This window comes from Schistocerca piceifrons, chromosome 4 (genome assembly GCF_021461385.2).
Source record: "Schistocerca piceifrons isolate TAMUIC-IGC-003096 chromosome 4, iqSchPice1.1, whole genome shotgun sequence".
In the NCBI taxonomy this organism is placed as follows: domain Eukaryota; kingdom Metazoa; phylum Arthropoda; class Insecta; order Orthoptera; family Acrididae; genus Schistocerca; species Schistocerca piceifrons.
The window spans coordinates 57,284,734-57,311,838 of record NC_060141.1 but is presented as its reverse complement, the minus strand read 5'-3'; the positions used below and the strand labels follow the sequence as shown (position 1 = coordinate 57,311,838).

The 27,105-nt window shown below is 44.9% G+C and overlaps 1 protein-coding gene and 1 non-coding gene across 2 annotated transcripts in view; one reads left to right on the top strand and one right to left on the bottom strand.

Moving 5' to 3' along the window:
- The window catches only part of LOC124795590 (puratrophin-1-like), a 1,203,525-nt gene that overhangs the window by 909,894 nt on the left and 266,526 nt on the right, over positions 1 to 27,105 (top strand). The gene's annotated exons all lie outside the window — the stretch shown is intronic.
- Positions 18,677 to 18,750, bottom strand: Trnas-cga. Its single transcript has one exon. It is a non-coding gene; the product is annotated as a tRNA-Ser (tRNA).

The window sequence follows — 27,105 nt, the reverse complement described above, 5'->3', positions numbered from 1 at the left end:
GTTCATCACTTCGAACCTGAAACAAAACGGCAATCAATGGAGTGGCGCCACACCCACTCCCCTACAAAGAAAAAGTTTAAAGCCATTCCCTCAGCCGGTAAAGTCATGGTTACAGTCTTCTGGGACGCTGAAGGGGTTATTCTGTTCGATGTCCTTCCCCATGGTCAAACGATCAACTCTGAAGTGTATTGTGCTACTCTTCAGAAATTGAAGAAACGACTTCAGCGTGTTCGTAGGCACAAAAATCTGAACGAACTTCTCCTTCTTCATGACAACGCAAGACCTCACACAAGTCTTCGCACCCGAGAGGAGCTCACAAAACTTCAGTGGACTGTTCTTCCTCATGCACCCTACAGCCCCGATCTCGCACCGTCGGATTTCCATATGTTTGGCCCAATGAAGGACGCAATCCGTGGGAGGCACTAAGCGGATGATGAAGAAGTTATTGATGCAGTACGACGTTGGCTCCGACATCGACCAGTGGAATGGTACCGTGCAGGCATACAGGCCCTCATTTCAAGGCGGCGTAAGGCCGTAGCATTGAATGGAGATTACGTTGAAAAATAGTGTTGTGTAGCTAAAAGATTGGCGAATAACCTGGTGTATTTCAATGCTGAATAAAACAACCCCTGTTTCAGAAAAAAAATGTGTTGCATTACTTATTGAACTGCCCTCGTAGTTCTAAGTTCTAGGGAACTGATGACCTCAGATGTTGAGTCCCATAGTGCTCAGAGCCATTTGAACCATTTAAGCGTTTCTGACGTGGAGGTCCATACATAACAGATGTAGCCCTGACGACGAAGCTTGACTTTTAAACGCTCGTTGACGAAGTGAATACGCTATAGAGACAGTAGATAGGTTTCCGTTATTAAGTATTCCATTTATTTCACTGCCTCGTATTGCCAAGAACAGCCACCATGACTACCGTGAAGTTGCTAACCTTTTTTTTTTTTTACTTTTTCTGCCATTAACGCATCTTAACTCACGTGCCACCAGGCACTTTGCAGTAATCGCCGGTAATAACCGCGTAATGTGAGTGCCGTCAATGCCAAGAGCCGTCGTACCTGCCATACATTCACGTGTCCCGCGGTGTGTTGTTTTTGTTTACGAAAGGCCATTGACCGCGCGGCGCCGGCACAGTACTCCCCTACCTGTTGCGCCTACCGGCTGCGTAGACGGTGGCTGCAGCCGCGGGGGTGCGTTTCCGGTCGCCCATTAGCGGAGAACGGCGCGTGGCGGCGCCCGCCGCAGAACAGACTCGCAGCAATACGCGAGCCGCTTTCTGTGTGTCAGAGTGCGACGCGAGCTATGTACAGGGTGTTTCAAAAATGACCGGTATATTTGAAACGGCATTAAAAACTAAACGAGCAGCGATAGAAATACACCGTTTGTTGCAATATGCTTGGGACAACAGTACATTTTCAGGCAGACAAACTTTCGAAATTACAGTAGTTACAATTTTCAACAACAGATGGCGCTGCAAGTGATGTGAAAGATATAGAAGACAACGCAGTCTGTGGGTGCGCCATTCTGTACGTCGTCTTTCTGCTGTAAGCGTGTGCTGTTCACAACGTGCAAGTGTGCTGTAGACAACATGGTTTATTCCTTAGAACAGAGGATTTTTCTGGTGTTGGAATTCCACCGCCTAGAACACAGTGTTGTTGCAACAAGACGAAGTTTTCAACGGAGGTTTAATGTAACCAAAGGACCGAAAAGCGATACAATAAAGGATCTGTTTGAAGAATTTCAACGGACTGGGAACGTGACGGATGAACGTGCTGGAAAGGTAGGGCGACCGCATACGGCAACCACAGAGGGCGACGCGCAGCTAGTGCAGCAGGTGATCCAACAGCGGCCTCGGGTTTCCGTTCGCCGTGTTGCAGCTGCGGTCCAAATGACGCCAACGTCCACGTATCGTCTCATGCGCCAGAGTTTACACCTCTATCCGTACAAAATTCAAACGCGGCAACCCCTCAGCGCCGCTACCATTGCTGCACGACAGACATTCGCTAACGATATAGTGCACAGGATTGATGACGGCGATATGCATGTGGGCAGCATGTGGTTTACTGACGAAGCTTATTTTTACCTGGACGGCTTCGTCAATAAACAGAACTGGCGCATATGGGGAACCGAAAAGCCCCATGTTCCAATCCCATCGTCCCTGCATCCTCAAAAAGTACTGGTCTGGGCCGCCGTTTCTTCCAAAGGAATCATTGGCCCATTTTTCAGATCCGAAACGATTACTGCATCACGCTATCTGGACATTCTTCGTGAATTTGTGGCGGTACAAACTGCCTTAGACGACACTGCGAACACCTCGTGGTTTATGCAAGATGGTGCCCGGCCACATCGCACGGCCGACGTCTTTAATTTCCTGAATGAATATTTCGATGATCGTGTGATTGCTTTGGGCTATCCGAAACATACAGGAGGCGGCGTGGATTGGCCTCCCTATTCGCCAGACATGAACCCCTGTGACTTCTTTCTGTGGGGACACTTGAAAGACCAGGTGTACCGCCAGAATCCAGAAACAATTGAACAGCTGAAGCAGTACATCTCATCTGCATGTGAAGCCATTCCGCCAGCCACGTTGTCAAAGGTTTCGGGTAATTTCATTCAGAGACTACGCCATATCATTGCTACGCATGGTGGATATGTGGAAAATATCGTACTATAGAGTTTCCCAGACCGCAGCGCCATCTGTTGTTGAAAATTGTAACTAGTGTAATTTCGAAAGTTTGTCCGCCTGAAAATGTACTGTTGTCCCAAGCATATTGGAACAAACGGTGTATTTCTATCGCTGTTCGTTTAGTTTTTATTGCCGTTTCAAATATACCGGTCATTTTTGAAACACCCTGTATGAGAGTCTGGTGGAGCTCCTGGCTTTACTGTTCGCAATGTCTAGTCTGCCCAAGCTAATGAGGACAATACTCGTACAGTGGACGTTTAGTTTTCCTCAGGACTTTGATTAACGCTCTCGCGGCCAGATAAGACTTTCACTCGCTGCAGTAGTAAGACCGCAACGAAAAGATTTACAAGTGTGGCACAGAGGAATATTTACATCGATGTTTGTTTTCATTATGTTATGTAAGTACACGTACCAACTTGATCTGCAGAATAATTTTGTACGTGTTGATTTTTAAACTAACTGTATTGGGTATGCTTAGTTTAGATGCAAAATGGCCTATTATCGCTGCATAATCTGGAGTAATATGAGCACAAAAAACTAAAAACATTACATACAAAATAGGAGTAAAAAGCGTACTTGAATATGAGTCAGTATTTTGGGAAATACGAAAAAAAGAAAAATGATACGGAAATGGACTACTGGAAACTGGAGTCTGCAGAACAAAAATGAAGATACCATAAAAAATGATCGGCGTGGAAGGGACTACAAATAACAGTGTAAGACCATCGTGTCTGCCTGTCTGTCTGTTTTAACAGGATAACCTCGAAAACTGTTGGACGAATTTTCAACGGGTTTTCCTAGGGAACTGGAACTCAGCTTGGGGCAAAGTACAGGCTTTATTTCATCTAAATCGGATCACGAAAAAAAGATATCGTGATTTAAAGTTTTGTCTAAAACCGTCATGTCTGTCTACCTGCCTGTCTGAACATGCTAATCTCAAAAACTTACATGGATATAAGTATACAGTTCTCGCAATACCGGCCACGACCGTCTTCTTCTGTGCTGATGCACACATATTACCCCAACTCTTACGGGACTCGGTAAGAATGTCTTCCACGAATAATGTGTTGGGTAGGGACACTACGAATGTAGTGTGTGGACGTACAAGGTGAGAATGTGGCTCTCGCGGGAGGCGTGCGCGAGGTAGTCCCTGCAGTCGCGCTATCCTCTGTGCCCTCGGAGACTCAGATGGATAAAGCGTCTGCCATGTAAGCAGGAGATCCCGGGTTCGAGTTCCGGTGGGAGCACACATTTTCACCTGTCCTTGTTGATATATATCAACGCCCGTCAGCAGCTGAAGGTATTAACATATAATTCTAATTTCATCTAAAAGCTGGGCTGCTGCTAACTAAGGGTTTAAGGAGACTGAACAACGAAGGTCATCAGTCGCCTGTTCACCCCTCCTCTCCCTTCCCTTAGAGGACGGAATCAGTGTACCCCATCAGTCTGCTTCTAGTATACTGTCTGCTGCAAGTGTGAGAAAGAGTTCTCAATGTTTGCGTACCGTGTGCCTGAGACGGGACGTGGGTGCCAACCCGGTATTCGCCCTAGTGGGACGTGGGAAATTGGTCAAAAACCACATGCAGATTGGCTGGCACACCAGCCCTCGGGCAGATTCGAAACGGGGCCGGCGCGAATTCGCGTCCTAAACGCAGGCCCCTTAACGCACACGGCTATCCATTCCAGGCAGGCCCTAGAAGTTGGATGACAGATGTCAAGAAAGCCGTGGGTCCCAAGAGAGGCACTGGGAAGATTATGCAAATTGTATAAAAGCTGAGAAGCTGGCTGTAAATAACTAATATACGAGTACATAACATTCCAAAACTAGTTCGTCCACATTTGGTGCAGTTTGGAAATACTTTCGATCTTCAGTTTCAAGACTCGACTGGAACTTAGGGGGTTATACAAGGTGCGCTACATACGTAATGCGACCAAATTCATAAAAAATCATTTATTAAATATTTTCGTACAAATAATCAAAGATTTTCAAAATAGCATCCTCTTGCGTCGATACACTTCTGGAGGCGGTGTTTCCATGCCTGGAAGGCATCCTAGAATGCCTTTTCCGGAATGTCCTTTAGAGCTGATGTAACATGCACCTGGATGCTTTCAACCGTGTCCCAATGTTTTCCTTTCATGACTCCTTTTAACCGAAGAAACGCCTACCGCGGTGGTCTCGCGGTTCTAGGCGCTCAGTCCGGAGCTGCGCGACTGCTACGGTCGCAGGTTCGAATCCTGCCTCGGGCATGGATGTGTGTGATGTCCTTAGGTTAGTTAGGTTTAAGTAGTTCTAAGTTCTAGGGGACTGATGACCACTGATGTTAAGTCCCATAGTGCTCAGAGCCATTTGAACCATTTTAACCGAGGAAACAAAAAAAGTCAGCGGGAGCCAGGTCAGGACTGTAGGTAGGCTGGGGAACCAATGAGGTCTCGGTCCTGGCCAGGAAGTCGGTGATGTCGCTTCGGCAGCGCGAGACCCTCCTTTTCAGTCTCAGGAAGTCTCAGGAAGTAGGAGTTCACTGTAGTCCCGGTCCCGGTGGTGGACACTGCCTCTGACGTCAAAGAAGACAATGAGCATGGTTTTGATCCTGGACTTGCTCATGCGTGTCGTCTTGGGACGGGGCGACGATGGGGTGTGCCGCTCTGAACTCTCAGGGTCGTACTCAAAAATCCACGACTCATCACCAGTGATAACAGAGTTTAAAAAATGATCATTTTTGTGGTGTCACCGCCAGACACCACACTTACTAGGTGGTAGTCTTTAAATCGGCCGCGGTCCGTTAGAATACGTCGGACCCGCGTGTCGCCACTATCAGTGATTGCAGACCGAGCGCCGCCACATGGCAGGTCTAGTCTAGAGACTCCCTAGGACTCCCCAGTTGTACAGCCGACTTTGCTAGCGATGCTTCACTGTCTACATACGCTCTCATTCGCCGAGACGACAGTTTAGCATAGCCTTCAGCTACGTCATTTGCTACGACCTAGCAAGGCGCCATATTCAGTTACTACGAATGTATTCTGAACAGATAATATTGTGAATCATGTACCGTCAAGAGCGACGTTCATCATAAATGGATTAAAGTTAAGTATCAAACTAATTACGTCCGCTTTCTGAATTCTAATTCCTTGTCATGTTCCAGACCTCACGTCAGCATAGTTCTTCCCTCCTCACGCCAGCCTGCGTGAGCTAAAATGCGTGCATTTCGGCCTCCATTCGTAACACGGTGTCGGCTCTTCTGCCAACACAACAATTTTCATACATTTCTCGGCATTAAAGCACTCGCATGTGCTTGTGTTCGTCGGTCAACACTTTTGGGACGAGTTTGGCACACACCTTTCTTATGTTCAAATTGTTGTGACTTGGCAAGACAGCCAAGCCACTAGGAGAGGAAGCCGAAAGGCACGCGTTTAAGCTCACGCCGGCTGGCGTGAGGTCTGGAACAGTTAAAGGAATAGAGACTAGCAAAAAGGTACGTAGCTTCTGGAATACTTAACTTTAATCCATAATTGGTGAACATCGGTCTGACGGTACATGCATCACAAGATAAATAGCAAATGATAATGGCGCCTTGCTAGGTCGTAGCAAATGACGTAGCTGAAGGCTATGCTAACTATCGTCTCGGCAAATGAGAGCGTAATTTGTCAGTGAACCACCGCTAGCAAAGTCGGCTGTACAACTGGGACGAGTGCTAGGAAGTCTCTCTAGACCTGCCGTGTGGCGGCGCTCGGTCTGCAATCACTGACAGTGGCGACACGCGGGTCCGACGTATACTAACGGACCGCGGCCGATTTAAAGGCTACCACCTAGCAAGTGTGGTGTCTGGCGGTGACACCACACAAATCTTCGGTCACAATGCCGAAAACGGTTGTTTTTGACTTGTTTAGAGTTTGTGCTATCAATTGGAGGCTAAGCCGTTTGTCAGAGTTCAAACAATCGCGCACGCGCGTCACATTTTCGTCGACTCGTGTGGTTGATGGCCGTCCACTGCGAGGTTCGTCGGTGATCTCCTCTCGCCCCTCCATGAACGACTTGTGCCATCGGAAAACTTGTGATTTGGACAAGAAATCATTCGCAAAGGCATTCTGAAGTAATGGGAACGGTTTAGTGGCGGACTTCCCAAGTTAAACGCAAAATTTCATAGCGTATCGTTGCTCTATAGAATGGTCCATTGTGCCGTGTTACATAAACTCAAAACGGGGTTGACGGAAACGCACGTCGTCACTTTCCGGCAGCTCGCAGCCGAATGAGACAAAGAGAATTTTGAAGCTAACACCCCCCCTCCACTTAGCCCAGCCGGTTGCAACACGCTGTGGTGTACCGGTGCGTCAGAAAAATAGTTGGTCGCATTACTTATGGTACGCACTTTGTAAAACGAAAAATGTCGTAGGAGCCACAACGCTGAACTTTTTGTGTTAATCATGGCAGTAACAATAATAGATTGTAAGTGGTATTGTGCAATCTGGGGAGACATTGCCTAACAGACCCAACGGTTTAGGATCGCAGATTTTCCCGCCTGAAACTTAAAGGGTCGGAAGAGAACGGCATCAGCAGCAGAGGTAGTTGACTTCCACTCCTACTTGATGAAAGACCGCCGAGGCCCCAGTCTGTGTCGGAACTTCTTGCCGCTCTGTCACAATGCAGGAGTACAGAGCACAGAACTATTGATAGGGACCGTTGCAGAGAGGAACAAGTTCTGTTTTTTGGCACAAAAGACATAGAACTGTTGACTAGACAGGTATAGGGACGGCGCATGGGTCCTCCGCGACCGCTGTTGGTCGCTGAGCCTGCTCGCCGGGCTGCGGTGGACTGTGTGCACGCCGGAGCGCGGCTGTCGCTGGCCGCGGCTTTTTAATTGTGCGCCGCGCGCAAACAGTGGCCGGTAATTGGCGGCTGCCGTAATTGCCGCGGCGGTCGCTTCCGCCTGGCCGGCGCCGGAGAGCGGGGGTTCGCTGTCCTCGCCTGGACCTGGACCTGGATCTGGGATGGCCGGCGTCCGTTACATCTCATTACGGGCGCGGCCACCCCCGCTGTCTAGCGGCAACCACGGCCGACGAGTGGCAGGCGTCGCAGATGGAGGGAGACTACAGTTTGTTACCATATCTCCACGGCGGCCGGAGTGGCCGAGCGGTACTAGGCGCTACAGTCTGGAACGGCGCGACCGCTACGGTCGCAGGTTCGAATCCTGCCTCGGGCACGGATGTGTGTGATGTCCTTAGGTTAGTTAGGTTTAAGTAGTTCTCTAAGTTCTAGGGGACTAATGACCTCAGAAGTTAAGTCCCATAGTGCTCAGAGCCATTTGAACCATATCTCCACTCCCATACCGCGTGGTATCCTTTCCAATACTAGCCGCACATTATGCCGGTCCTGCAGGGCAGCTAAGATGTCAGGCGTTACCAACTTCTTCCGCCCCCAACGCTGCCCCTACCGGACAGACTGACAATAAAGCGAGTTAATGTCGCATTGTCATCCAGTTCTAGGCTATAGCTTCAGATATCTAGATTATCGAGAAGTTAATTTAAAATCAGTTTCCAGTTTTTTCTGAACAGACAGATAGGTAAGAAAGCTATCTAATAAAAACGTATTAAAAATAAAATGAGGAAACAAACAAGATTGAAATTTTATAAGAAAGTTGCGGTTCCTGTGTCTGTTTATGGAAGTGCACCTTCTAACAATACCACCACTTGCAAAGTAGGTTAGAAATCAGATTAATAATGTTGCTCACGCAGCATATGTTCGCTTTATCGGGCAACAAAAAGTTATTGACTGTGAATGGTATCGTAAGAATGGAACTAATGAAGTCACTGTAAAAAAGTCATTAATTTTGGCACTTATTTTGAATGCATTCCCACGTAGATTTCGTCGAAGTTGTTATGGCTCATCTTGTTAATTATAGGGTGACTCCACTTTGACTGCTAGAAGGTCTAGATCTGTATTTTAGCAATATTTGAAGACCTAACAAATGCGCTTTTCACGACATTCTTAGTGATCAAACAATCCCAGATCAGAACAGTGGTATGGTAGAAATAATTTTTGACTTGGTGTTCACGATCCAAATTTTTATTGAACTTCTTGTAAATTCACATATACTTCTTCTTAATTGTCACATCGTCAAGAAAACAGTTTTGTATCAATCTTCATATATTTAATTTCCACTTTAACCAAACACAAGACTTGACTGTTCTTTTACAGCCGGCCGGGGAGACCGAGCGGTTCTAGACGCTATAATCTGGAACCGCGCGACCGCTACGGTCGCAGGTTCAAATCCTGCCTCGGACGTGGATGTGTGTGATGTCCTTAGGTTAGTTAGGTTTAAGTAGTTCTAAGTTCTAGGGGACTGATGACCTCAGAAATTAAATCCTATAGCGCTCAGAGCCATTTGAACCATTTGTTCTTCGACAAAGCGAAATAACAACTTAACTTCTGGAAAGTGAAACAAAGACTGCTCTGTGCGCATTCGCGCCAAAACGGTTACAAGTAAGTCAAAGATTATGACAGTCTCACAGAAATGAATACACACAAGAACCATATCACTGTAATATATCGATACATCGGAGTACCTATACATTAATAAAACCAAATGTGAATATTGTCACAAAAATATGTCTGTTACTTCGCAGAAAAGTAGTACGATATTACTGGTATCGAGAACTGGAGTTGGAGTGCCGCAGTGGTAACGTAAATAAAGAACCATTACAAAATGGTTCAAATGGCTCTGAGCACTATGGGACTTAACAGCTGTGGTCATCAGTCCCCTAGAACTTAGAACTACTTAAACCTAACTAACCTAAGGACATCACACACATCCATGCCCGAGGCAGGATTCGAACCGGCGACCGTAGCAGTCACGCGGTTCCGGACTGCGCGCCTAGAACCGCGAGACCACCGCGGCCGGCGAACCATTACAACCTCAGCTGTAAATAAAAGCCAAGTAAGTCGGATGCAACCATCAGAGATCAGATTTCTAAGAGCAGTAAAGGGATGCACAAGAGATGACAGATTTTGAAATTCGGGATCACGGAACAATTTAGGATACTTAATATTCTCAATAAAGTACAATAAAAAAGGCGAAATTGGAACGAATATCTAGAAAGATTAAGTGGAGAAATATTAGCTATCCAGATAAGTTTTGTTTAACCCAGTTGGGAGGAGAAGTCAAGGAAGCCCCAGGAAGCGACAGGTACCGCAACAAGTGGAAAAAAGAGAGAGAAAAAGAGAGAGAGACAGAGAGGGAGAGAGACCTATTACTTGATGTGAGGATAATGATAACAATGGCAGCTAGTGCGTGGATTCGCAATTACCCGGATTATATTATGAGCACAAGTCTGCAGAATATTATAATACGAACGTGTAAGTGAGGGGAATGTCGTTTCTTCGCCGCTTAAGTTCCGGAAGTCAGACCATTTTGCAATTCTTTTCCGAGTAGCGTCGAGGTTCTTACCCTTGAAGATTCCGCTTAATCAACTGCCCGTGGTTCACCCGTCCTACTTGTGTTCGAACAAACTTCGGCAACAAAATCACCAGTGTACCTCAACGATTGAATGTGTTGGCTGTAGTAAATGACAAGGCGCGTATTACACTGGAGAAAAGCACTCCGTCTTCAGGCCGCAAGTGGCCCACCGGGACCATCCGACCGCCGTATAATCCTCGGTGGAGGATGCTGATAGGAGGGGTGTGGGGTCAGCACACTGCTCTCCCGGTCGTAAGATGGTATTCTTGACGGAAGCCGCTACTATTCGGTCGAGTAGCTCCTCAATTCGCATCACGAGGCTGAGTGCACCCCGAAAAATGGCAACAGCGCATGGCGGCCTGGATGGTCACCTATCCAAGTTCCGACCACGCCCGACAGCGCTTAACTTCGGTGATCTCACGGGAACCGGTGTATCCGTACATTGGGGAAGATATTTGCCAAATATGTTTTATATAATCTTTGACGACGTACTGGCATACTTTTATTACATCGCTGTGTATTATAAAAGTCCGCCTCTGTAACCGACTGGTCAGTGCGGGTGACCACCTTTGGAAGGACCTGGGTTCGATTCCCGGTACTGCGGAGTACATAGACAGAGAGGGCATGGAAAAGGACATGAACTAAGAAAATATTGGAATAAATAAATACCTGGGCAAGCCAGGGAGCCAGTTCCTAGCTTTTATAAAATATTTGTCGAAGAACTTTGACTGTCTAATAGAGGCCTAACGCACATGAGTGTCATTTTGAGGTATTCTATGTTATACTCGTTTGTTTGTCAGATTCAAAGACAAGAACGTAAATGCAAATGGTTCAAATGGCTCTGAGCACTATGGGACTTAGCCGACCGTGGTGGCCGAGCGGTTCTAGACGCTTCAGTCCGGAACCGCGCTGCTGCTACGGTCGCAGGTTCGAATCCTGCCTCGGGCATGGATGTGTGTGACGTCCTTAGGTTAGTTAGGTTTAAGTAGTTCTAAGTTCTAGGGGACTGATGACCTCAGATGTTCAAAATGGTTCAAATGGCTCTGAGCACTATGGGACTTAACATCTGAGGTCATCAGTCCCCTAGAACTTAGAACTACTCAAACCTAACTAACCTAAGAACATCACACACATCCACGCCCGAGGTAGGATTCGAACCAGCGACCGTAGCGGTCGCACGGTCGCGCAGTTCCAGACTGAAGCGCCTAGAACCGCTCGTCCACACCGGCCGGCACATAAATGCAGTAAGACAAAACAGTTAACATATTAGAGATATTCCTGGCGATACGAATAGTAGTAGTCGTTACCAGCATGTGGTGCATTCAAAAGCATAACAAATAATGTGATCAGTCTAATTCCTCCGAAATTTAGCATTAGCAACATCTTCTGTCGACCCCTTCAGTTCCGCTCACATGGTACACTTGCGAAACGAGCTTCATTGTGACCCTAGGTCGCGTTACGGTGGTAACGTAAGGGTAACTTGAATACTAGGCGATGCCTTCCTAGCTGTCATCAGTTCTGGTAGAGGATCAGTGACGAGTAAATCTACACACACACCCTGTTGACACGTTACGCGGATCGTGCCAGTCACTTAGAGGACTGTGGATTAGCGGAGGCACGTTACAGTTGCACATCTAGCACCCCGCCCACAGGACGCTGTCCAAGGCCGACAGCTCCACGCAAAAGGGACCACATAGAGAGAGAGAGAGAGAGAGAGAGAGAGACGCTGTTTGGCGAGCCTGCTCGTGCGTGCTCTGCTCGTGGGAATGCGCGCGTGTCCGGGAGCGCAGCCGTGGCCTCTTGTTCATGAAAGCGAGTCGGGAACTGCCTACCAAGTAGCTGAAACTCTATACCACCGTCCACTGAAAGAAGTTAAATGACCAAGTATTCCATGCCCGAGTGCCCTATCGAGAGTCGTTATCTGCATTTTTTCACAAGCAGAGAAAAACATCTACGTAGCGAATGGGGTGGCACGCCAGTCAAGACCCAATAAATGTTCGGGGTGGACGTGGTTAAAATATTTTTTATTTATTTATTTATTTAACCTGATCAGATTAGGGCCATCAGGCCCTCTCTTACATCGGACCAGTGTTCCACACATGCAGCATTTCACACATCAGAGTTACATCATGAACATAGTTTAAATGAGAAAATTAGCTTACTCTAGTGACAATATGAATAAAGTAGTGACTAAGACCTAATAAAGTAAATGCGGAAGTATTTTTACAACAGCTGCTATACATACAGATTATGAGAAAAGCAATAACAATAACAGTAAAACAAAAAATCAAATAATAATGATAAACATGACTAAGACCTAATAAAGTAAATGCTGGCAGTATTTTTACATCAGGTGCTATACATACAGATTATGGTGAAAGCAATAATAATAACAGTAAAAAAAATCAAATAATAATGACAAACATGAGAAAGATTGGCAATAGTAATGAAGGTTTGTGCAGATGTATATTAATATTTTGGTGTGTAAAGTAGATGTTTACTAGTGTAGCGAGTTTTGGGTAAGGGAGGTTTAAGGAGGGGGAGAGAGGGAAGTAATGAGGTGAAGTGCACTCATGTACAGAGGAAGGCATTACTGTTGCTTAAGTAGATACGTCATTAACTGTTTTTTGAAGCCGGTCATGTTTTTAAGTTCTCTAACATAACGAGGGAGGTTATTCCAGAGTCGGGTTCCCGCTACTGTAAAGGACTTGGAGAAGGTGACTGAGCGATGCAGTGGAACGGAGAGGATTCTATTATGATGGGAACGTGTGTTTCTGTCATGTTGTTCCGACATGAGTGTTAGGGACGAGGAGAGATATGAGGGACAGTGTACATTTATAAGGCAGTAGATGAGACAGAGTGTATGGAAATCTCTGCGTTTGTCTGCACGCAGCCAGGACAATTTTGCATATGCTGGTGAAATGTGATCAAAAAGTCGAACGTCACAGATATATCCGACGCAGGCATACGTTCTAGACGTCGGGAATTTTCCTGAGAGAGGCCTTGTAGGATAATATCGCTGTAGTCAATGATTGGGTGTATAAGCGTTTGTACTAATTTCTTTTTCAGATCGAAAGGGAAGAGTTTTTTATATTTTTGTAGGACATGAAGGGATGCTGATGCTTTTTTGCACACTGCAGTTACGTGCTCTGTCCAATTTAAATTTTCATCTATTATTACTCCCAAACTCTTTGCTGAGGGCGAGAAGTTAATATTTGTTCCATTTAGGATAAGAGGTGGTGCGGATTCCCGATGTTTTGGGTAATTTGAAGGGTTATTTCACTAATGTCATGGACGATACAAAAATGTATGGAAGTCGCAGGTTGTGCTGTGACTGCTTTCTTTAATTACGCGTTTCGATTTACACATCATTATCAAATTAATCATGGTTTGGGTGAACACGTCATATATACGTATGGAGTCATCTATCTTATTCATAAGACAATGCAAAATGATGAAGAGTTGAGCTTAATTTAGCCGGCCGTTGTGACCGAGCTGTTCTAGGCGCTTCAGTCTGGAACCGCGCGACCGCTACGGTCGCAGGTTCGAATCCTGCCTCGGGCACGGATGTGTGTGGTGTCCTTAGGTTAGTTAGGTTTAACTAGTTCTAAGTTCTAGGAGACTGATGACCTCAGATGTTAAGTCCCATAGTTCTCAGAGACATTTGAAGCATTTTTGACCTTAATTTTTTCACCCGGTTTCCTCCTGAATGGCGGGAAGATTCCATAAACAGATCAAGGTCACTTGTTATGCCCTTCTATCTCCCGTTAGTAAGCGTTCCAACTTCATTGACCTTTACGTCGACGAGACGCGAAACTGCAACCACCCTTCCCTTAGGATTTTCTTTTTCTGTTTGTTCCCGCGGTATTCGGAGCTGCCCCTGGATTCAAAAGTCATTTGGCAGAGAAAGTTCAGAAGTATTTCTTGGTCTAATTCGTACCTCCGACGGACACGTCAAATTATAACAAACACACCGACCAAGGTGGCGCAGTGGTTAGCACACGGGACTAGCTTTTGGGAGGACGTCGGTTCAAATCCGCGTCCGGTCATCCTGATTTAGGTTTTACGTGATTCCCCTAAATCGCTTCAGGCAAAGGCCGGAATGGTTCCTTTGAAACAGCACGGCCGATTCCCTTCCCCATCCTTCCCTAATCCGAGCTCCTGTGGCGTCTATAATTACCCTGATGTCGACGGGACGTTAAACACTAATCTCCTCAAGTACATTCATTCTGACAACCAACCAGCTTCGAAATCTCCATCAGCCACTGCAGCGACATCATAGATCGTCGCAGAATGCCAGGAAGCCCTTATGAAGCTAGTGGAAAGCAACAGGGTGAACATGCTGTTAGTCCTTGCTCACTCAGGTACTACTGGTAAGGAACAAGCTAATAGGGCAGTGCCAAGGACCCCATTTGTTGTCCTTGGATCTGTCGTAACTACCAATCAGGAGATGTGATACAATCTAAACTATGTAGCTGGATCAAACTTTGGACTTAGACCCAAAAAGAAAAACATGGCAAGTTAATGAGGCCGAAACCATTATTAAAGAGAATTTCTGTTCAAATGTCTGTGAAATCTTATGGGACTTAACTGCAAAGGTCATCTGTCCCTAAGCTTACACACTACTTAACCTAAATTATCCTAAGGACAAACACACACACACCCATGCCCGAGGGAGGACTCGAACCTCCGCCGGGACCAGCCGCACAGTCCATGACTGCAGCGACTGAGACTGCTCGGCTAATCCCGCGCGGCGTAATTTCTGCAATCCTGCACTTGAATAGGAGGCGGATTAAAGTCATGGTAAGTTTACTGACTGACCATGGGAACGTCACGAGACATTTATAAACGATGAGAGTTGAGAAAGAAGCCCATAAATGTAGACTGTGTGGTCTGGGATGTGAAACAGCGCCACATTTTATCTTCCAGTGCGAACCACTTGAGACCGAAAGACACAAAATATTTGGGCCACTAATTCCTGACGAGACCTAGCAAAGGGTCTCCTACTTCTCTTCAAGGGTACCACAATGACAGGGAGAGAAACCGCACAATAAATTAATTTCTGTGGCAGAACTACTTTTCTTTTGACTGTGTTAGACAAAATGTCCTTTAGAGGATATGCGACCATGCTTGGCACCACACTTGTCTTGGTCACGGCCACTTCGGCCGGCTACTATATAACTCGTGTAGCTAACATTTACATGAGATGTTTGAAGATACAGCGGTATGTTGAGCCATCAAGATAGTCATGGATAGCAATGTTTAACAAAATAGGAAGAGATCAGGAATTTTAGTTACGACAATCTGTTGGGAACAATCACATGTGCCGCCAGGATGCCGCTCACAGATTAAAATGAAGTGCGGTACAAACATACCCCATATACTTCAAGAATATGTAAATAATTGTTTCTATTATTTTTTAATTTTATAGATGTCCCTTTTCTTGCTATATTCAACTAGTACTAGACTCCCACAAAAAGACAGTTCTGCAGTACTTAAAAGTTCAGACTAACGTCATACCCATTAAAAACAGTTGAATAAATATTTACAGAAATAATATCATGAATTAAAAAAACATTTACACTTTAACATACCACAATTTTTACGGACTGGATGCTGCTAATCAGTATTAAATGCCTGTATACTGTTAGTAGCTAAGCGATAGCCATAGCTGCAGATGTTTACCCTGTAACATGCTGTATGGCATGAGCCGCTTGGGGCACTGATGCTAAGGAGGAATGTTAATAATTGACTACATACTGAGTGTCGATTAAGTGATGCAAATCAGTTTATTGCGTCATTTTTCAGAAAAGTTGTCTCCTTAATTTTTTTTTTTAACTACGGACGCGTCAGAAGTAGTGCAAAATAAAAGGAGTATTTTGGCGACCGAAACAAGAGTAATTTATTAGTGACTGTTGTTTTACGTACGGAACTAAATCGAATCAAATCAACTGGCTTAATGTGGCTGTCACTCATTCTTACTCAGTCTTCAGCCCGCCCCATCACTCACGAATTCGGACGAACACACCTGGCTGACCTCGGATTTGATCGCAAGTGTGGGACACACGGTCCTCTAGCGTGCACGTTGTCTGTGGATCTAGAATACAGCAACACCGTTAAATGGTCCCATGGCCAGAAATGTAAGGGATTATGGTCAGCTGAACTGGATGGCCGTGTTATCGGATCCCCTAGACCAACTCATAACTTATAAAACGTTCTGTTACATACTGTCGTACGTGGAGTAGAAAATGGGGTGGTTCCTCAGTTTTCTTTCTGCAAGGGTAACGTTCTCCAGTAGCGCGGGCAGTTTTTAGTAAAAGGCGCCTGTTAGTTTGTCCCACAAAGCGTTCATGACAGGTGCCTGTAGATTTCCTCCCTTGGCTAAAGCGTAGCAAATACCGTATCTACCATTTCCAGCGTCGAATAGTAAGAATCGACTGCACTGGTTTCGTTGTTCACAATTCACGTAATCACTAATATTGCAATTTTGTCATATGATGACATGATGAAGACCGTGGCTGTTATTTGAAGACAAATGTTGATGGTGTTGGGACAGCAACCAGCCACAAATTTACTTTCAGTTCTATTATTCAAAGGGTACCGTTACCGGTTTCGAATCGTTGTGATTCATCTTCAGACGGTTTACACGCTTTCCTGATGACATGTGGTGTGTTTTTTACAGATTAATTGTCATAAACTATAAATAATACATAATTATAAGCACGCCACACACAGATGGTTGCGTTACAGACTTTCGTTGCATGTGACTTACGTGAAATGTCGGTTTGTAGTGTTTCTTTTCACAACATTCGTCGTTCGCTGCTCGTGGTCGTGCGGTAGCGTTCTCGTTTCCCACGCCCGGGTTCCCGGGTTCGATTCCCGGCGGGTTCAGGGATTTTCTCTGCCTCGTGATGACTGGGTGTTGTGTGATGTCCTTAGGTTAGTTAGGTTTAAGTAGTTCTAAGTTCTAGGGGACTGATGACCATAGATGTTAAGTCCCATAGTGCTCAGAGCCATTTGAGCCATAACATTCGTCCAACAGATGTGAACACATTCCCACTGCATTCCCATTGTCGACACGTAAATTTTTCTCACTGAACACTGTAGATTTTTCACTGAGAAGATGTCTACCACGCACCACATGTTTTGATACATACAAAGAGCTTACAAACATATGAGTATCAAAGATGTTATGATATATCGTAACATTTGAAGATGTCCTATGTTTGGAAAGGATCATATATTCACTTACGCAACTGAAATTCCTTTTACACTAGTACAGAGACATTGATTTTCTGAGTTGATACTGTTACATTAATTATAAAGTTAATTTTTTTTAGTACTGTATAGGTAAAATAGTACATTATTTAATGACATTTAGCATCAGGAGAATTATAGTAACATATAAATTTGTTACTTGATCAGCAGAAAGATTTCCAACCTCTTGATCTGCAGATAGATTTCCAACCTCCAAAGCAAATAATTTTATATGCCTATCTGCAGATCAAGTAGCAAATTTATATGTTACTATGATTGCGCGTCGATGGGGATGAAATGATGATGATTAAGACAACACAACACCCAGTCCCTGAGCGTAGAAAATCTCCGACCCAGCCGGGAATCGAATCCAGGCCCTGACGATTGACATTCTGTAGCGCTGACCACTCAGCTACCGGTGGCGGACAATACAGAGAGAAAGACAAGTAGTAAGAAATAAACCATGAACGCCACTAGTAAGACAGCCGACGCCAGTCAGTACTCACTGTTCGAGTTACAAATAAAATGATCCCTATCTCAACATTGTCAACAACAAAAAAAGTTCAAATTGTGAAATCTTATGGGACTTAACTGCTAAGGTCATCAGTCCCTAAGCTTACACACTACTTAACCTAAATAATCCTAAGGACAAACACACACACCCATACCCAAGAGAGGACTGGAACCTCCGCCGGAACCAGCCGCACAGTTCATGACTGCAGCGCCTTTGACCGCTCGGCTAATCCCGCCCTGCTCAACATTGTCCGGTACTATCACCTGTAAGTATATCGGTTACTTTTTTTTTCCTTTTTTTTTTAATATGCTGTATCAAGTAACATTTCCGATAGTTAGTTACAGAGTGCAGATGCGGCTAAGTACAGCACAGGCGCCAGTCGCCGGCCCGTCGTATGCAGATGAGGCCGCCGGCACGGCTGTTAGGGCGGCGCGCGTGCCGTTTTGCTACGCACTCGACTCGCATCACGCAACAGAGCGTCATCAAGTTAGCGCGGTCGCCGTACCGAATGCGCCGTAAATTGGGACTCCGGCCCTTATTCAGCATCCGTCACGCGAATCCTCCGTGAAAATGGAAAGAGTGGCCACTCCCGTAAAGTCAGCACCACGCCCAGGACTGTTTCCTACCGCACGTAGTACAAAGTCAGTCCCCGTCATTCTTACGTCACGCATTTGAGGTTGGGCGTCCTAAGTGCGAGAGAAAAGGAATCCATGTTTTCGCTGTAGATGCAACAGTACCAGAAACTTCCTGGCAGATTAAAACTGTGTGCCCGACCGAGACTCGAACTCGGGACCTTTGCCTTTCGCGGGCAATTGCTCTACCACTGAGCTACCGAAGCACGACTCACGCCCGGTACCCACAGCTTTACTTCTGCCAGTATCTCGTCTCCTACCTTCCAAACTTTACAGAAGCTCTCCTGCGAACCTTGCAGAACTAGCACTCCTGAAAGAAAGGATATTGCGGAGACATGGCTTAGCCACAGCCTGGGGGATTTTTCCAGAATGAGATTTTCACTCTGCAGCGGAGTGTGTGCTGATATGAAACTTCCTGGCAGATTAAAACTGTGTGCCCGACCGAGACTCGAACTCGGGACCTTTGCCTATCGCGGGCAAGTGCTCTACCACTGAGCTACCGAGCTTCTGTAAAGTTTGGAAGGTAGGAGACGAGATACTGGCAGAAGTAAAGCTGTGGGTACCGGGCGTGAGTCGTGCTTCGGTAGCTCAGTGGTAGAGCACTTGCCCGCGAAAGGCAAAGGTCCCGAGTTCGAGTCTCGGTCGGGCACACAGTTTTAATCTGCCAGGAAGTTTCATATCAGCGCACACTCCGCTGCAGAGTGAAAATCTCATTCTGGAAACAGTACCAGAGTTTCCGTCCGTTTATGTTGTTCGCAGACGGCCTGGCGAACATTTCAGATGGTATTTCTGGTAGGGGTATATTACTGTCATACACTGAAGATCCAAAGAAACTGGTACACCTGCCTAATATAGTGTAGGGCTCCCGCAAGCACGCAGAAGTACCGCAACACGACGTGACATGGACTCGACTAATGTCTGGAGTAGTGCTGGAGGGAACTGATACCATGAATCCTGCAGCGCTGTCCATAAATCCGTAAGAGTACGAGGTGGTGGAGATCTCTTCTGAACAGCGCGTTGGAAGGCACCCCGGTTATGCTCAATAATGTTCATGTCTGGGGAGTTTGGTGGCCAGCGGAAGTGTTTAAACTCAGAAAAGTATTTCTGGAGCCACTCTATAACAATTCTGGACGTGTGGGGTGTAGCATTGTCCTGCTGGAATTGCCCAAGTCTGTCGGAATTCATAATGGACATTAATGGAAGCAGGTGATCACACAGGGTGCTTACGTACGTGTCACCTGTCAGAGAGGTATCTAGATGTATCAGGCGTCCCACGTCACTCCAACTGCACACACCTCACACCACAAGTAGTTCTAAGTTCTAGCGGACTGATGACCTCAGATGTTAAGTCCCATAGTGCTCAGAGCCATTTGAACCATTTTGTGCCATTTAAGGGAATGGGGTCAATAACAGAAATATTAATCTTTAACTCTGTATTCTAATATATATATATATATATATATATATATATATATATATATATATATATATATATATATATACGAGGTTTGTCCGGAAAATACGTATAAAAGTTGAATAATGTCTTTATGTTACAAGTTGCAGTCACCGCCAGGTGGGACTACTGCTGTAATCAATCCTATCAACGCTCAGTTCGAGTCAGAGCACTCTGCGTGAAGGTGGGAGTATGCGGCAGCTTGTTGACAGTTACCCTTTTTCACCTGCCGTCGGCATGGAGCTCTCTCTGATTGAAGAACAGCGCGTCGACATCAAGTTTCTTGCAAAGCTAGGCAAGAATGGCCATGAGATTTTTGAGTGTTTGAAACAGGTTTACGGAGACAATTCTCTGAAGGAACCAACCGTGAACAAGTGATTAAAAAGTTTCCGGGATGGCCGAGAAGTGAACGATGACCCTCGCCCAGGACACCCGTCGACATCGAGTTCCGATGCAAATGTTGAACGAATTCGGGCTTGTGTTCTTAAAGACCGTAGATTGACTGTCAGAATGATTGCTGACGAGCTGTTAATCCCCAAAAGAATCGTTCACGAAATCCTGACACAAAAACTTGAAATGAAGAAACTGTGTGCGAGAAACGTACCGAAGCTCTTGACGCCAGAACAGAAAGCAAAGAGGGTTGAGTGCTGTGAGGATTGGTTGAAAGCAGAGGAACGAGGGGACTTTCTCAACCGAGTCATCACTGGAGACGAGTCCTGGTTTTACGAATTCGATGTGGAGCTCAAATCTGAAAGCAAGGAATGGAAACTAGCAGGAGAACCGAGAACAAAAAAGTCGCGAAAATCAAGGTCCAATGTGAAGACAATGTTGATTGTTTTCTTTGATTCTAGGGGCATTGTTCACAAGGAATTTGTCCCTCCCGGCCAGAGAGTGAACGGAAACTTTTACGTTGAAGTTCTGACACGTCTCAGAGCTCGTGTGGCCCGAGTTCGACCTGAGTTGGCAAAAGGGGGCAAGTGGATCTTTCATCACGACGATGCGCCCGCTCACACGTCGCTCGTTGGGCGCGAGTTTTTGGCCCGAAGCTCAATCACCGTGACAGACCACCCGCCTTATTCCCCTAGTCATCAACAGCCCAACGTCGGTGTTGACGGGCCCAAGCGAGGCAACATGGACCAGTTTAAAAACAACGGTGACATTCATGATTATAATACCAGAAAAAAGAAAGACACTATCCTTTGCTCAACCTATCTTTGGCACAGAAAGGGGTAAAATATGCTGCTATCAAAATTTTCAACAAATTACCAAATGAAATAAGATGTCTGACAGACAGATGTAATATCTTCAAAAATAGTGCTTAGTGGTGTTTTATGCCAGAAGGGTGGTAATACTGTAGTACGAGGTGATTTGCAAGTGTTCAGGATATCTTATTGTAAGACTTTATGTTTGTCTTTCACACACATACCGAATGACAGAGAGTAAACGTTAACTGTCGTATGTCTGTTTCGATGAATTTATTTAATTTATTTGAAATTGTACCGAATGTTTGTAATCTTACACTACAATGTACCACGAACCATCTCAAGTGTCTACCAGAACGTTTCCACTGTTGATAACATTGCTGAAAGTCTTCAGTTGTGATGTTGTTCAGTTGCCGTGTCGTTTCCGCCTTGATGGCTTCCACATCTCCCAAGTGCCGCCCTCGAAGCGTCTCAGGGCGAGTACTTTGAAGGAGACCATATTGTAATACCTGAATAATTGTAAAATAAAGTTATTATTCAACTTTTATACGTATATTCCGGACAAACATCGTATATATATATATATATATATATATATATATATATATATATATATATATATATCTTAAAAAAATTTGTTTCATATGTGCATTTCTTGTGCGCTTGACACGTTCCACATCATAACGTTTCTCTCTTCATTTCACGTATTTTCAAAAACTGTCTGGTTACTTGAGTAACTGAGGAAAGAGTGCGCAGTTCTCGACACGTTCTTTTCCAGACAGATATGGCTCTTTCACATGCTTTCGGTGTCTTTTTAATAGCAAAGCCGCAGTGTATCAGTCGTTTCCGAAGTGCAGAGGCATTATGATGTCCATCCCGCCCAAGGTTCAAATACATTCTAAGCACCTCGGTAGAAAAGATTCTAACCTAATCAAACGCTCTTGATCCGGCCACAAACTGACGAAGGAGATCGGATGCAATGTGACCCAGCTCTGGACCGATGATTCGGGCGACCTCTGACAAACGTCGATTAACTGCTCTGATCCGGCAGGTTCCGACCTCACAATTAGCAAATTTCAAGTCTATGTCTATGAATAGTATCGCTGCAGTTCTTTTCTTTCTTTTGCTTGTGCCTTTTTTCCCGCAGATACGCATGGTCGGCATGGTTAATCGGATGTGGCCACCCCTGGCCGGATGCCCTTCCTGCCGCCACCCCGTAGCCCCCGGGACGAAATCAGTGTACCCCAAGTGTCTGCGACTAGTGTAATCCATGGAAGAGTGCGAAAGTGTTTAGATGTCTGCGAGGCGTGTAACTGAGGCGGGACGTGGGAACCAGCCCGGTATTCACCTAGGGAGATGTGGAAAACCGCCTAAACACCACATCCAGGCTAGCCGGCACACCGGCCCTCGTCGTTAATCCGCCGGGCGGATTTGATCCGGGGCCAGCGCGCCTACCCGAGTCCAGGAAGCAGCGCATTAGCGCTCTCGGCTGACCTGGCGGGTCAATAATTTCGCTGCAGTTAAGATATGAAAAGTAAGCTGTTCCCTTTGAAATATGTATACCTCAAAAAAGATTACATGTTTTAGGCTGGCTAGTGAGAACTCAGTTGGCGATGTTAGGAACTCGCTAAAATGTTAGATCAAAATGAGGAATAGTTTATTAAACGTAAAAGGCGTGTGGAATCTAGCAAAGCAGGCGTCTAACGGGAGCACGGCGTTCGTCTGCCCTGACTTCAATACGGAAGTGACGCTAACCACTAGCGAAGTAATTGAAACGTTCATGTATTCTGAAACTGTTAATTGTCATTAGAATTAATTTGTGGCAAGTGCAACACTTACTGATGTCTTATGCTTGCCAGGGGCGTGGCAGCAATTACACGTTTTTCGTTCTCTCTAATAATTATTTCGCTATATTACGGTCCGTGTTCCACGACTAGAGGTACGTAGAAAATAAACGAAAACGAGAAGAGTAACGGCGTCCTAACGGCTGAGTAAATCTTGAGTAATCAAAGCCCTGACCGCATATATGTCGCCCCTGCGTTCTCCATTGTATTAATTAATGAAGTACACCGATTGTTAATCAGCGCTCTTTCGTGGTTTAGGCGTCTAAGTGAATTGCTTGCGGCGGCATCCTTGACGCTGAATTACGCGCGCCTCCGTACGCCTTTAATAACGAGGCAGCGGACGAATTAAGCTCGGCGGTTCGAGCACTTGGCTACTCACCTCTCTCTCCTAAACCCGTCTGCCCATCGCCGCGTTGCAGATATTTATGTGAGAGGCGGCGTAATGGCGCGGGCAGGAACTGGTCGAGAGTGGGATCCCCCTCTCGCAGTCGTACCACAACCAGCAGACGGAGCCAAATGAATTTGCATCCGCCGGCAGGCACCGTGTAAGACGGTGAGGTGACGACAACACTGCCGACGTAAAAACTCCCTCAGATTTTACTGCTGGGTGCTACTGCCAACGCTACAAACCTCTGTCGCCTGCTACCATCCTTGCTACAACTACAAACCGTCGTCTTATTTTTGTGTGCAGCTTATCTCAAGTATCTCTAGTACTGGTACAAATACAACAAAATGGGAAAAAATGCCTTTTATTTTTTTTTCTATCCTCAGTCGGCAGCGTTACATAATTTTCTACATTCTTCATGGCATGCCACAATACAGCATTCAGCTGAAGTACTGTTCTGCTCAAAGAGACGAAAAATCGCTTCTTACTAGCATGTCAGCTCCCTGTCCCTGCAAATACAGGGCTTCTCAAAAAGTTGATGCGATTTCAGAAAACTATATCTTCTACGTAACTGAAGACATAAACCTGGGGTAAATTTCAACTTACGTAGAGGACTACCAGCCTTTATTTTCGAAACAGCAATACGACTTTACATAGATTTACGTTTTACATGCTTGAACATACGACCGTAGGTACTTTTTACAATTCAAGCCGTTGGTGCAATGACCAAGCAAGTCACGTTTACGTAATTTGGAGTAAAACACAAAAATCAGTCCACAAATTGGAAAAATTCGTTAGATCTCACATCTCCGACTTTGGTCCATCATGAAACGAAGTGAATGTCAAAGAATACGTGCCACTTTTCCGTGTGAATGTCAGTGTTGCGCTATTGACAAGTAGTCATCGTTTCGGCGGATTCCGACACAGTAAGTCGGCTTACCTGTGCAAACAGCACTTCTTAGAACATCACTTGCCGGGGTGGATCTGTCTCCCGGTTTTCGGGGAAAGATCGGATCGGCCAACCTTAAAACGAACCGGAAATATCCACGTAAGTAGACACTAACCGTCACTTACAAGTGGACCATATGGTAGCCGGATTTTTGTATTTTTATCTTTTTACGGAGTTCAGAAATTCAAATATCAATGTGCAAAAGCAGCTCGACGCAACTCTGAAAAATTCTCGATTAAATCGACTTTGAAGTTTTCTGATCATCTTTAATATGCTAAGGCAAGGACCATTTGTCTCGACAGGTCGCGGGTTCGCTTCCCAACCTTCCCGGGATTTTAAACATGGGTACATGTTACATGAACATTCCCATGGAGCGTAAAATACTTAAGAACAAGAAAGAATTTAATTTGTAATGTTCTTTTTTAATTTAAACCGTCTTAGATCTGTAGTTAAGAATATACGTTTACAACGGAAACTGAATTTTTGTGTACGATATGTAATTATAAATAAGACGACGTGCATTTTTCATAAAAATAGCAGTTAGATATATATTAATTAGCGTACGAGTATATTCGATGACTATTATAATTAAGTGGCATAGATAATCGAAGTGAACGGAAAAAACCCGAAAAAATAATGACCGAAACGAGTCTTGAACCAGCGATCTCGAGAGTTAGTGATTTTTTTCATCTATATGTATTTTAAACTTCACGGAATTGCTAGTAGGACAGATACTCCCCGTCCTATAGCCACACGGCCTGTCGCGAGGAAATGACCTTGCGTTAGCGTATTAAAGACATTCAGAAAACAACAGAGTCGATTTTATTGAAAATTTTGGAGAGTTTCATTGAATTATTTTGGGGGATTAATATTTGAGTTCTGAACTTCACGTACCATGAACATAAAAAGAAATTACAAAAATCCGATTGGCTTGTGATCCCTCGTTTGGCCTATTAATTAGATAGCTATTGTGATGTTTGCATTTTTTTGTCTTTCCTACGTTTTGAATTAAAACGAAATAACTTTGTCGCTTGACAAAATATCTTCACATCACACTGTGAATAATCATCAGTGCCCATCATTTCGATTGTTCTCGACCGACTATTTCTCCTAACTCTTCATCCTCCCCAAGCTCCATTGTGCCAAAATGCTGAAACGTTGTGCCTAACAGTTAACCTCCAGAGGCGATAATATAGCAAAATTTTGCAGACTTTAACCCAATAATTTAGTGAACATGTTCCAATAATGAAACGTTTGATACACGCCGTTGTATTGGAGACTCGACTGTTGAGCAAATACCGACGTTGAAACTGAAATAAGCCACAGTTTCTTCCAATCTGCTGAAGTGGCGGAAGTCATTCCTTCCCAGGCTCCAGAATTCCACAGTCTATGGTTGCGGAAGGCATTTCATGTTCACTGATCAATACGATTTCTCCGTCTCGTCTCTTTACATTGTGTGAAGAAAGATTTTGCTCAGGTTCACTTAAGCACTCAATTTCCATCAGCCGTTTTACGAGTACAAAACATTAATATTCTTATTCTTTGTCTAAATGGATGTATTGCTTTGGAAATCCATTTAGGTTATGTAATAGTTTTTTATGGCACGTTACTTTAATTGTGAGTTAAATTTAACGAAATTAACCGTCTCGTTTATGTCACTGGAAGTAAAAGGACACTTGTTTGTCAACATCATTGCAGTCATCTGATGCACAGTTAAAGTTGATAGACGTTTGCATCCGAAATACGCTATGGAGGCCAGTTGCACGTGTTTTCCAAACGAAACAGAGCAGTCCACTCCATAAAAGTAAACAACAGATCTCAGTCGGTATACACGACGTTGCGAAGTAGAAGGCAAGTGAAATGAAGAGGTAAAAGAAGTGTGACGAGAGAGAATTGGAGAATTTACATATCACACTTTTTACTCTGTGTTTAAGTTAAATACATCAATAACAAATATATTTTGCCGTAATGCTTAGGGCGCTTGCTTACTGCGATATGTACAACGCCGAACTGCAAAAAGGAAGAAAAACTTGTCATGTATTTGTAGCCGTCCCTTGTTGACAGTGTAACATTATTTCGCAGGGCTCAGTTGGATAACTGTGCCTCATTTTACTCTCGGAGATTTCTTTTAAATAATTAACAAGCAAGATGTGTGTCAGTCTCATGTTTGTTTAACGACAATCAAGGACATGTGGAATATTGTAGCCGTAATACTTGGACACAAATGATAAACAAAGAACTGTAATCAAAATACAGAGATGACGTCCCATTCCTCGTTCAGTGAAAAGAGAGTGAGACAGCGACAGGAAAATGAAAAGGGAGACGTGACGATGGGGAAACGGCTGACAGGCAGCAAGGAGAAGGGGAAATATGCCCCCAAGTTGCTGAGCCGGGTGCTTCCGGCTCTTTTATGCATGACGGCAGCTTCAATGTTATCTAAATAATCCCCTTTCACTCTTCATCTCCCCACCACAATTATTTGTGACCCTACCATGGCAGGTAGAACAGTAAAGACATGTATTTCCACATCTAGACATTTGCATGGCATTATCACTTCCTTTTACTCGCTTTTGGCGGTTCATTATTGAGAAACGCAGACAGAAAGGAAGTAATTACCATTCCGAGATATTTCCTGGGCAATTTATGTAGGTCTGGTAGCCGCAGCACTGATACTACTATGTACCAGGGAGAAGAAGACATAGTAAATGGAAATTCATGTACTGTGACAG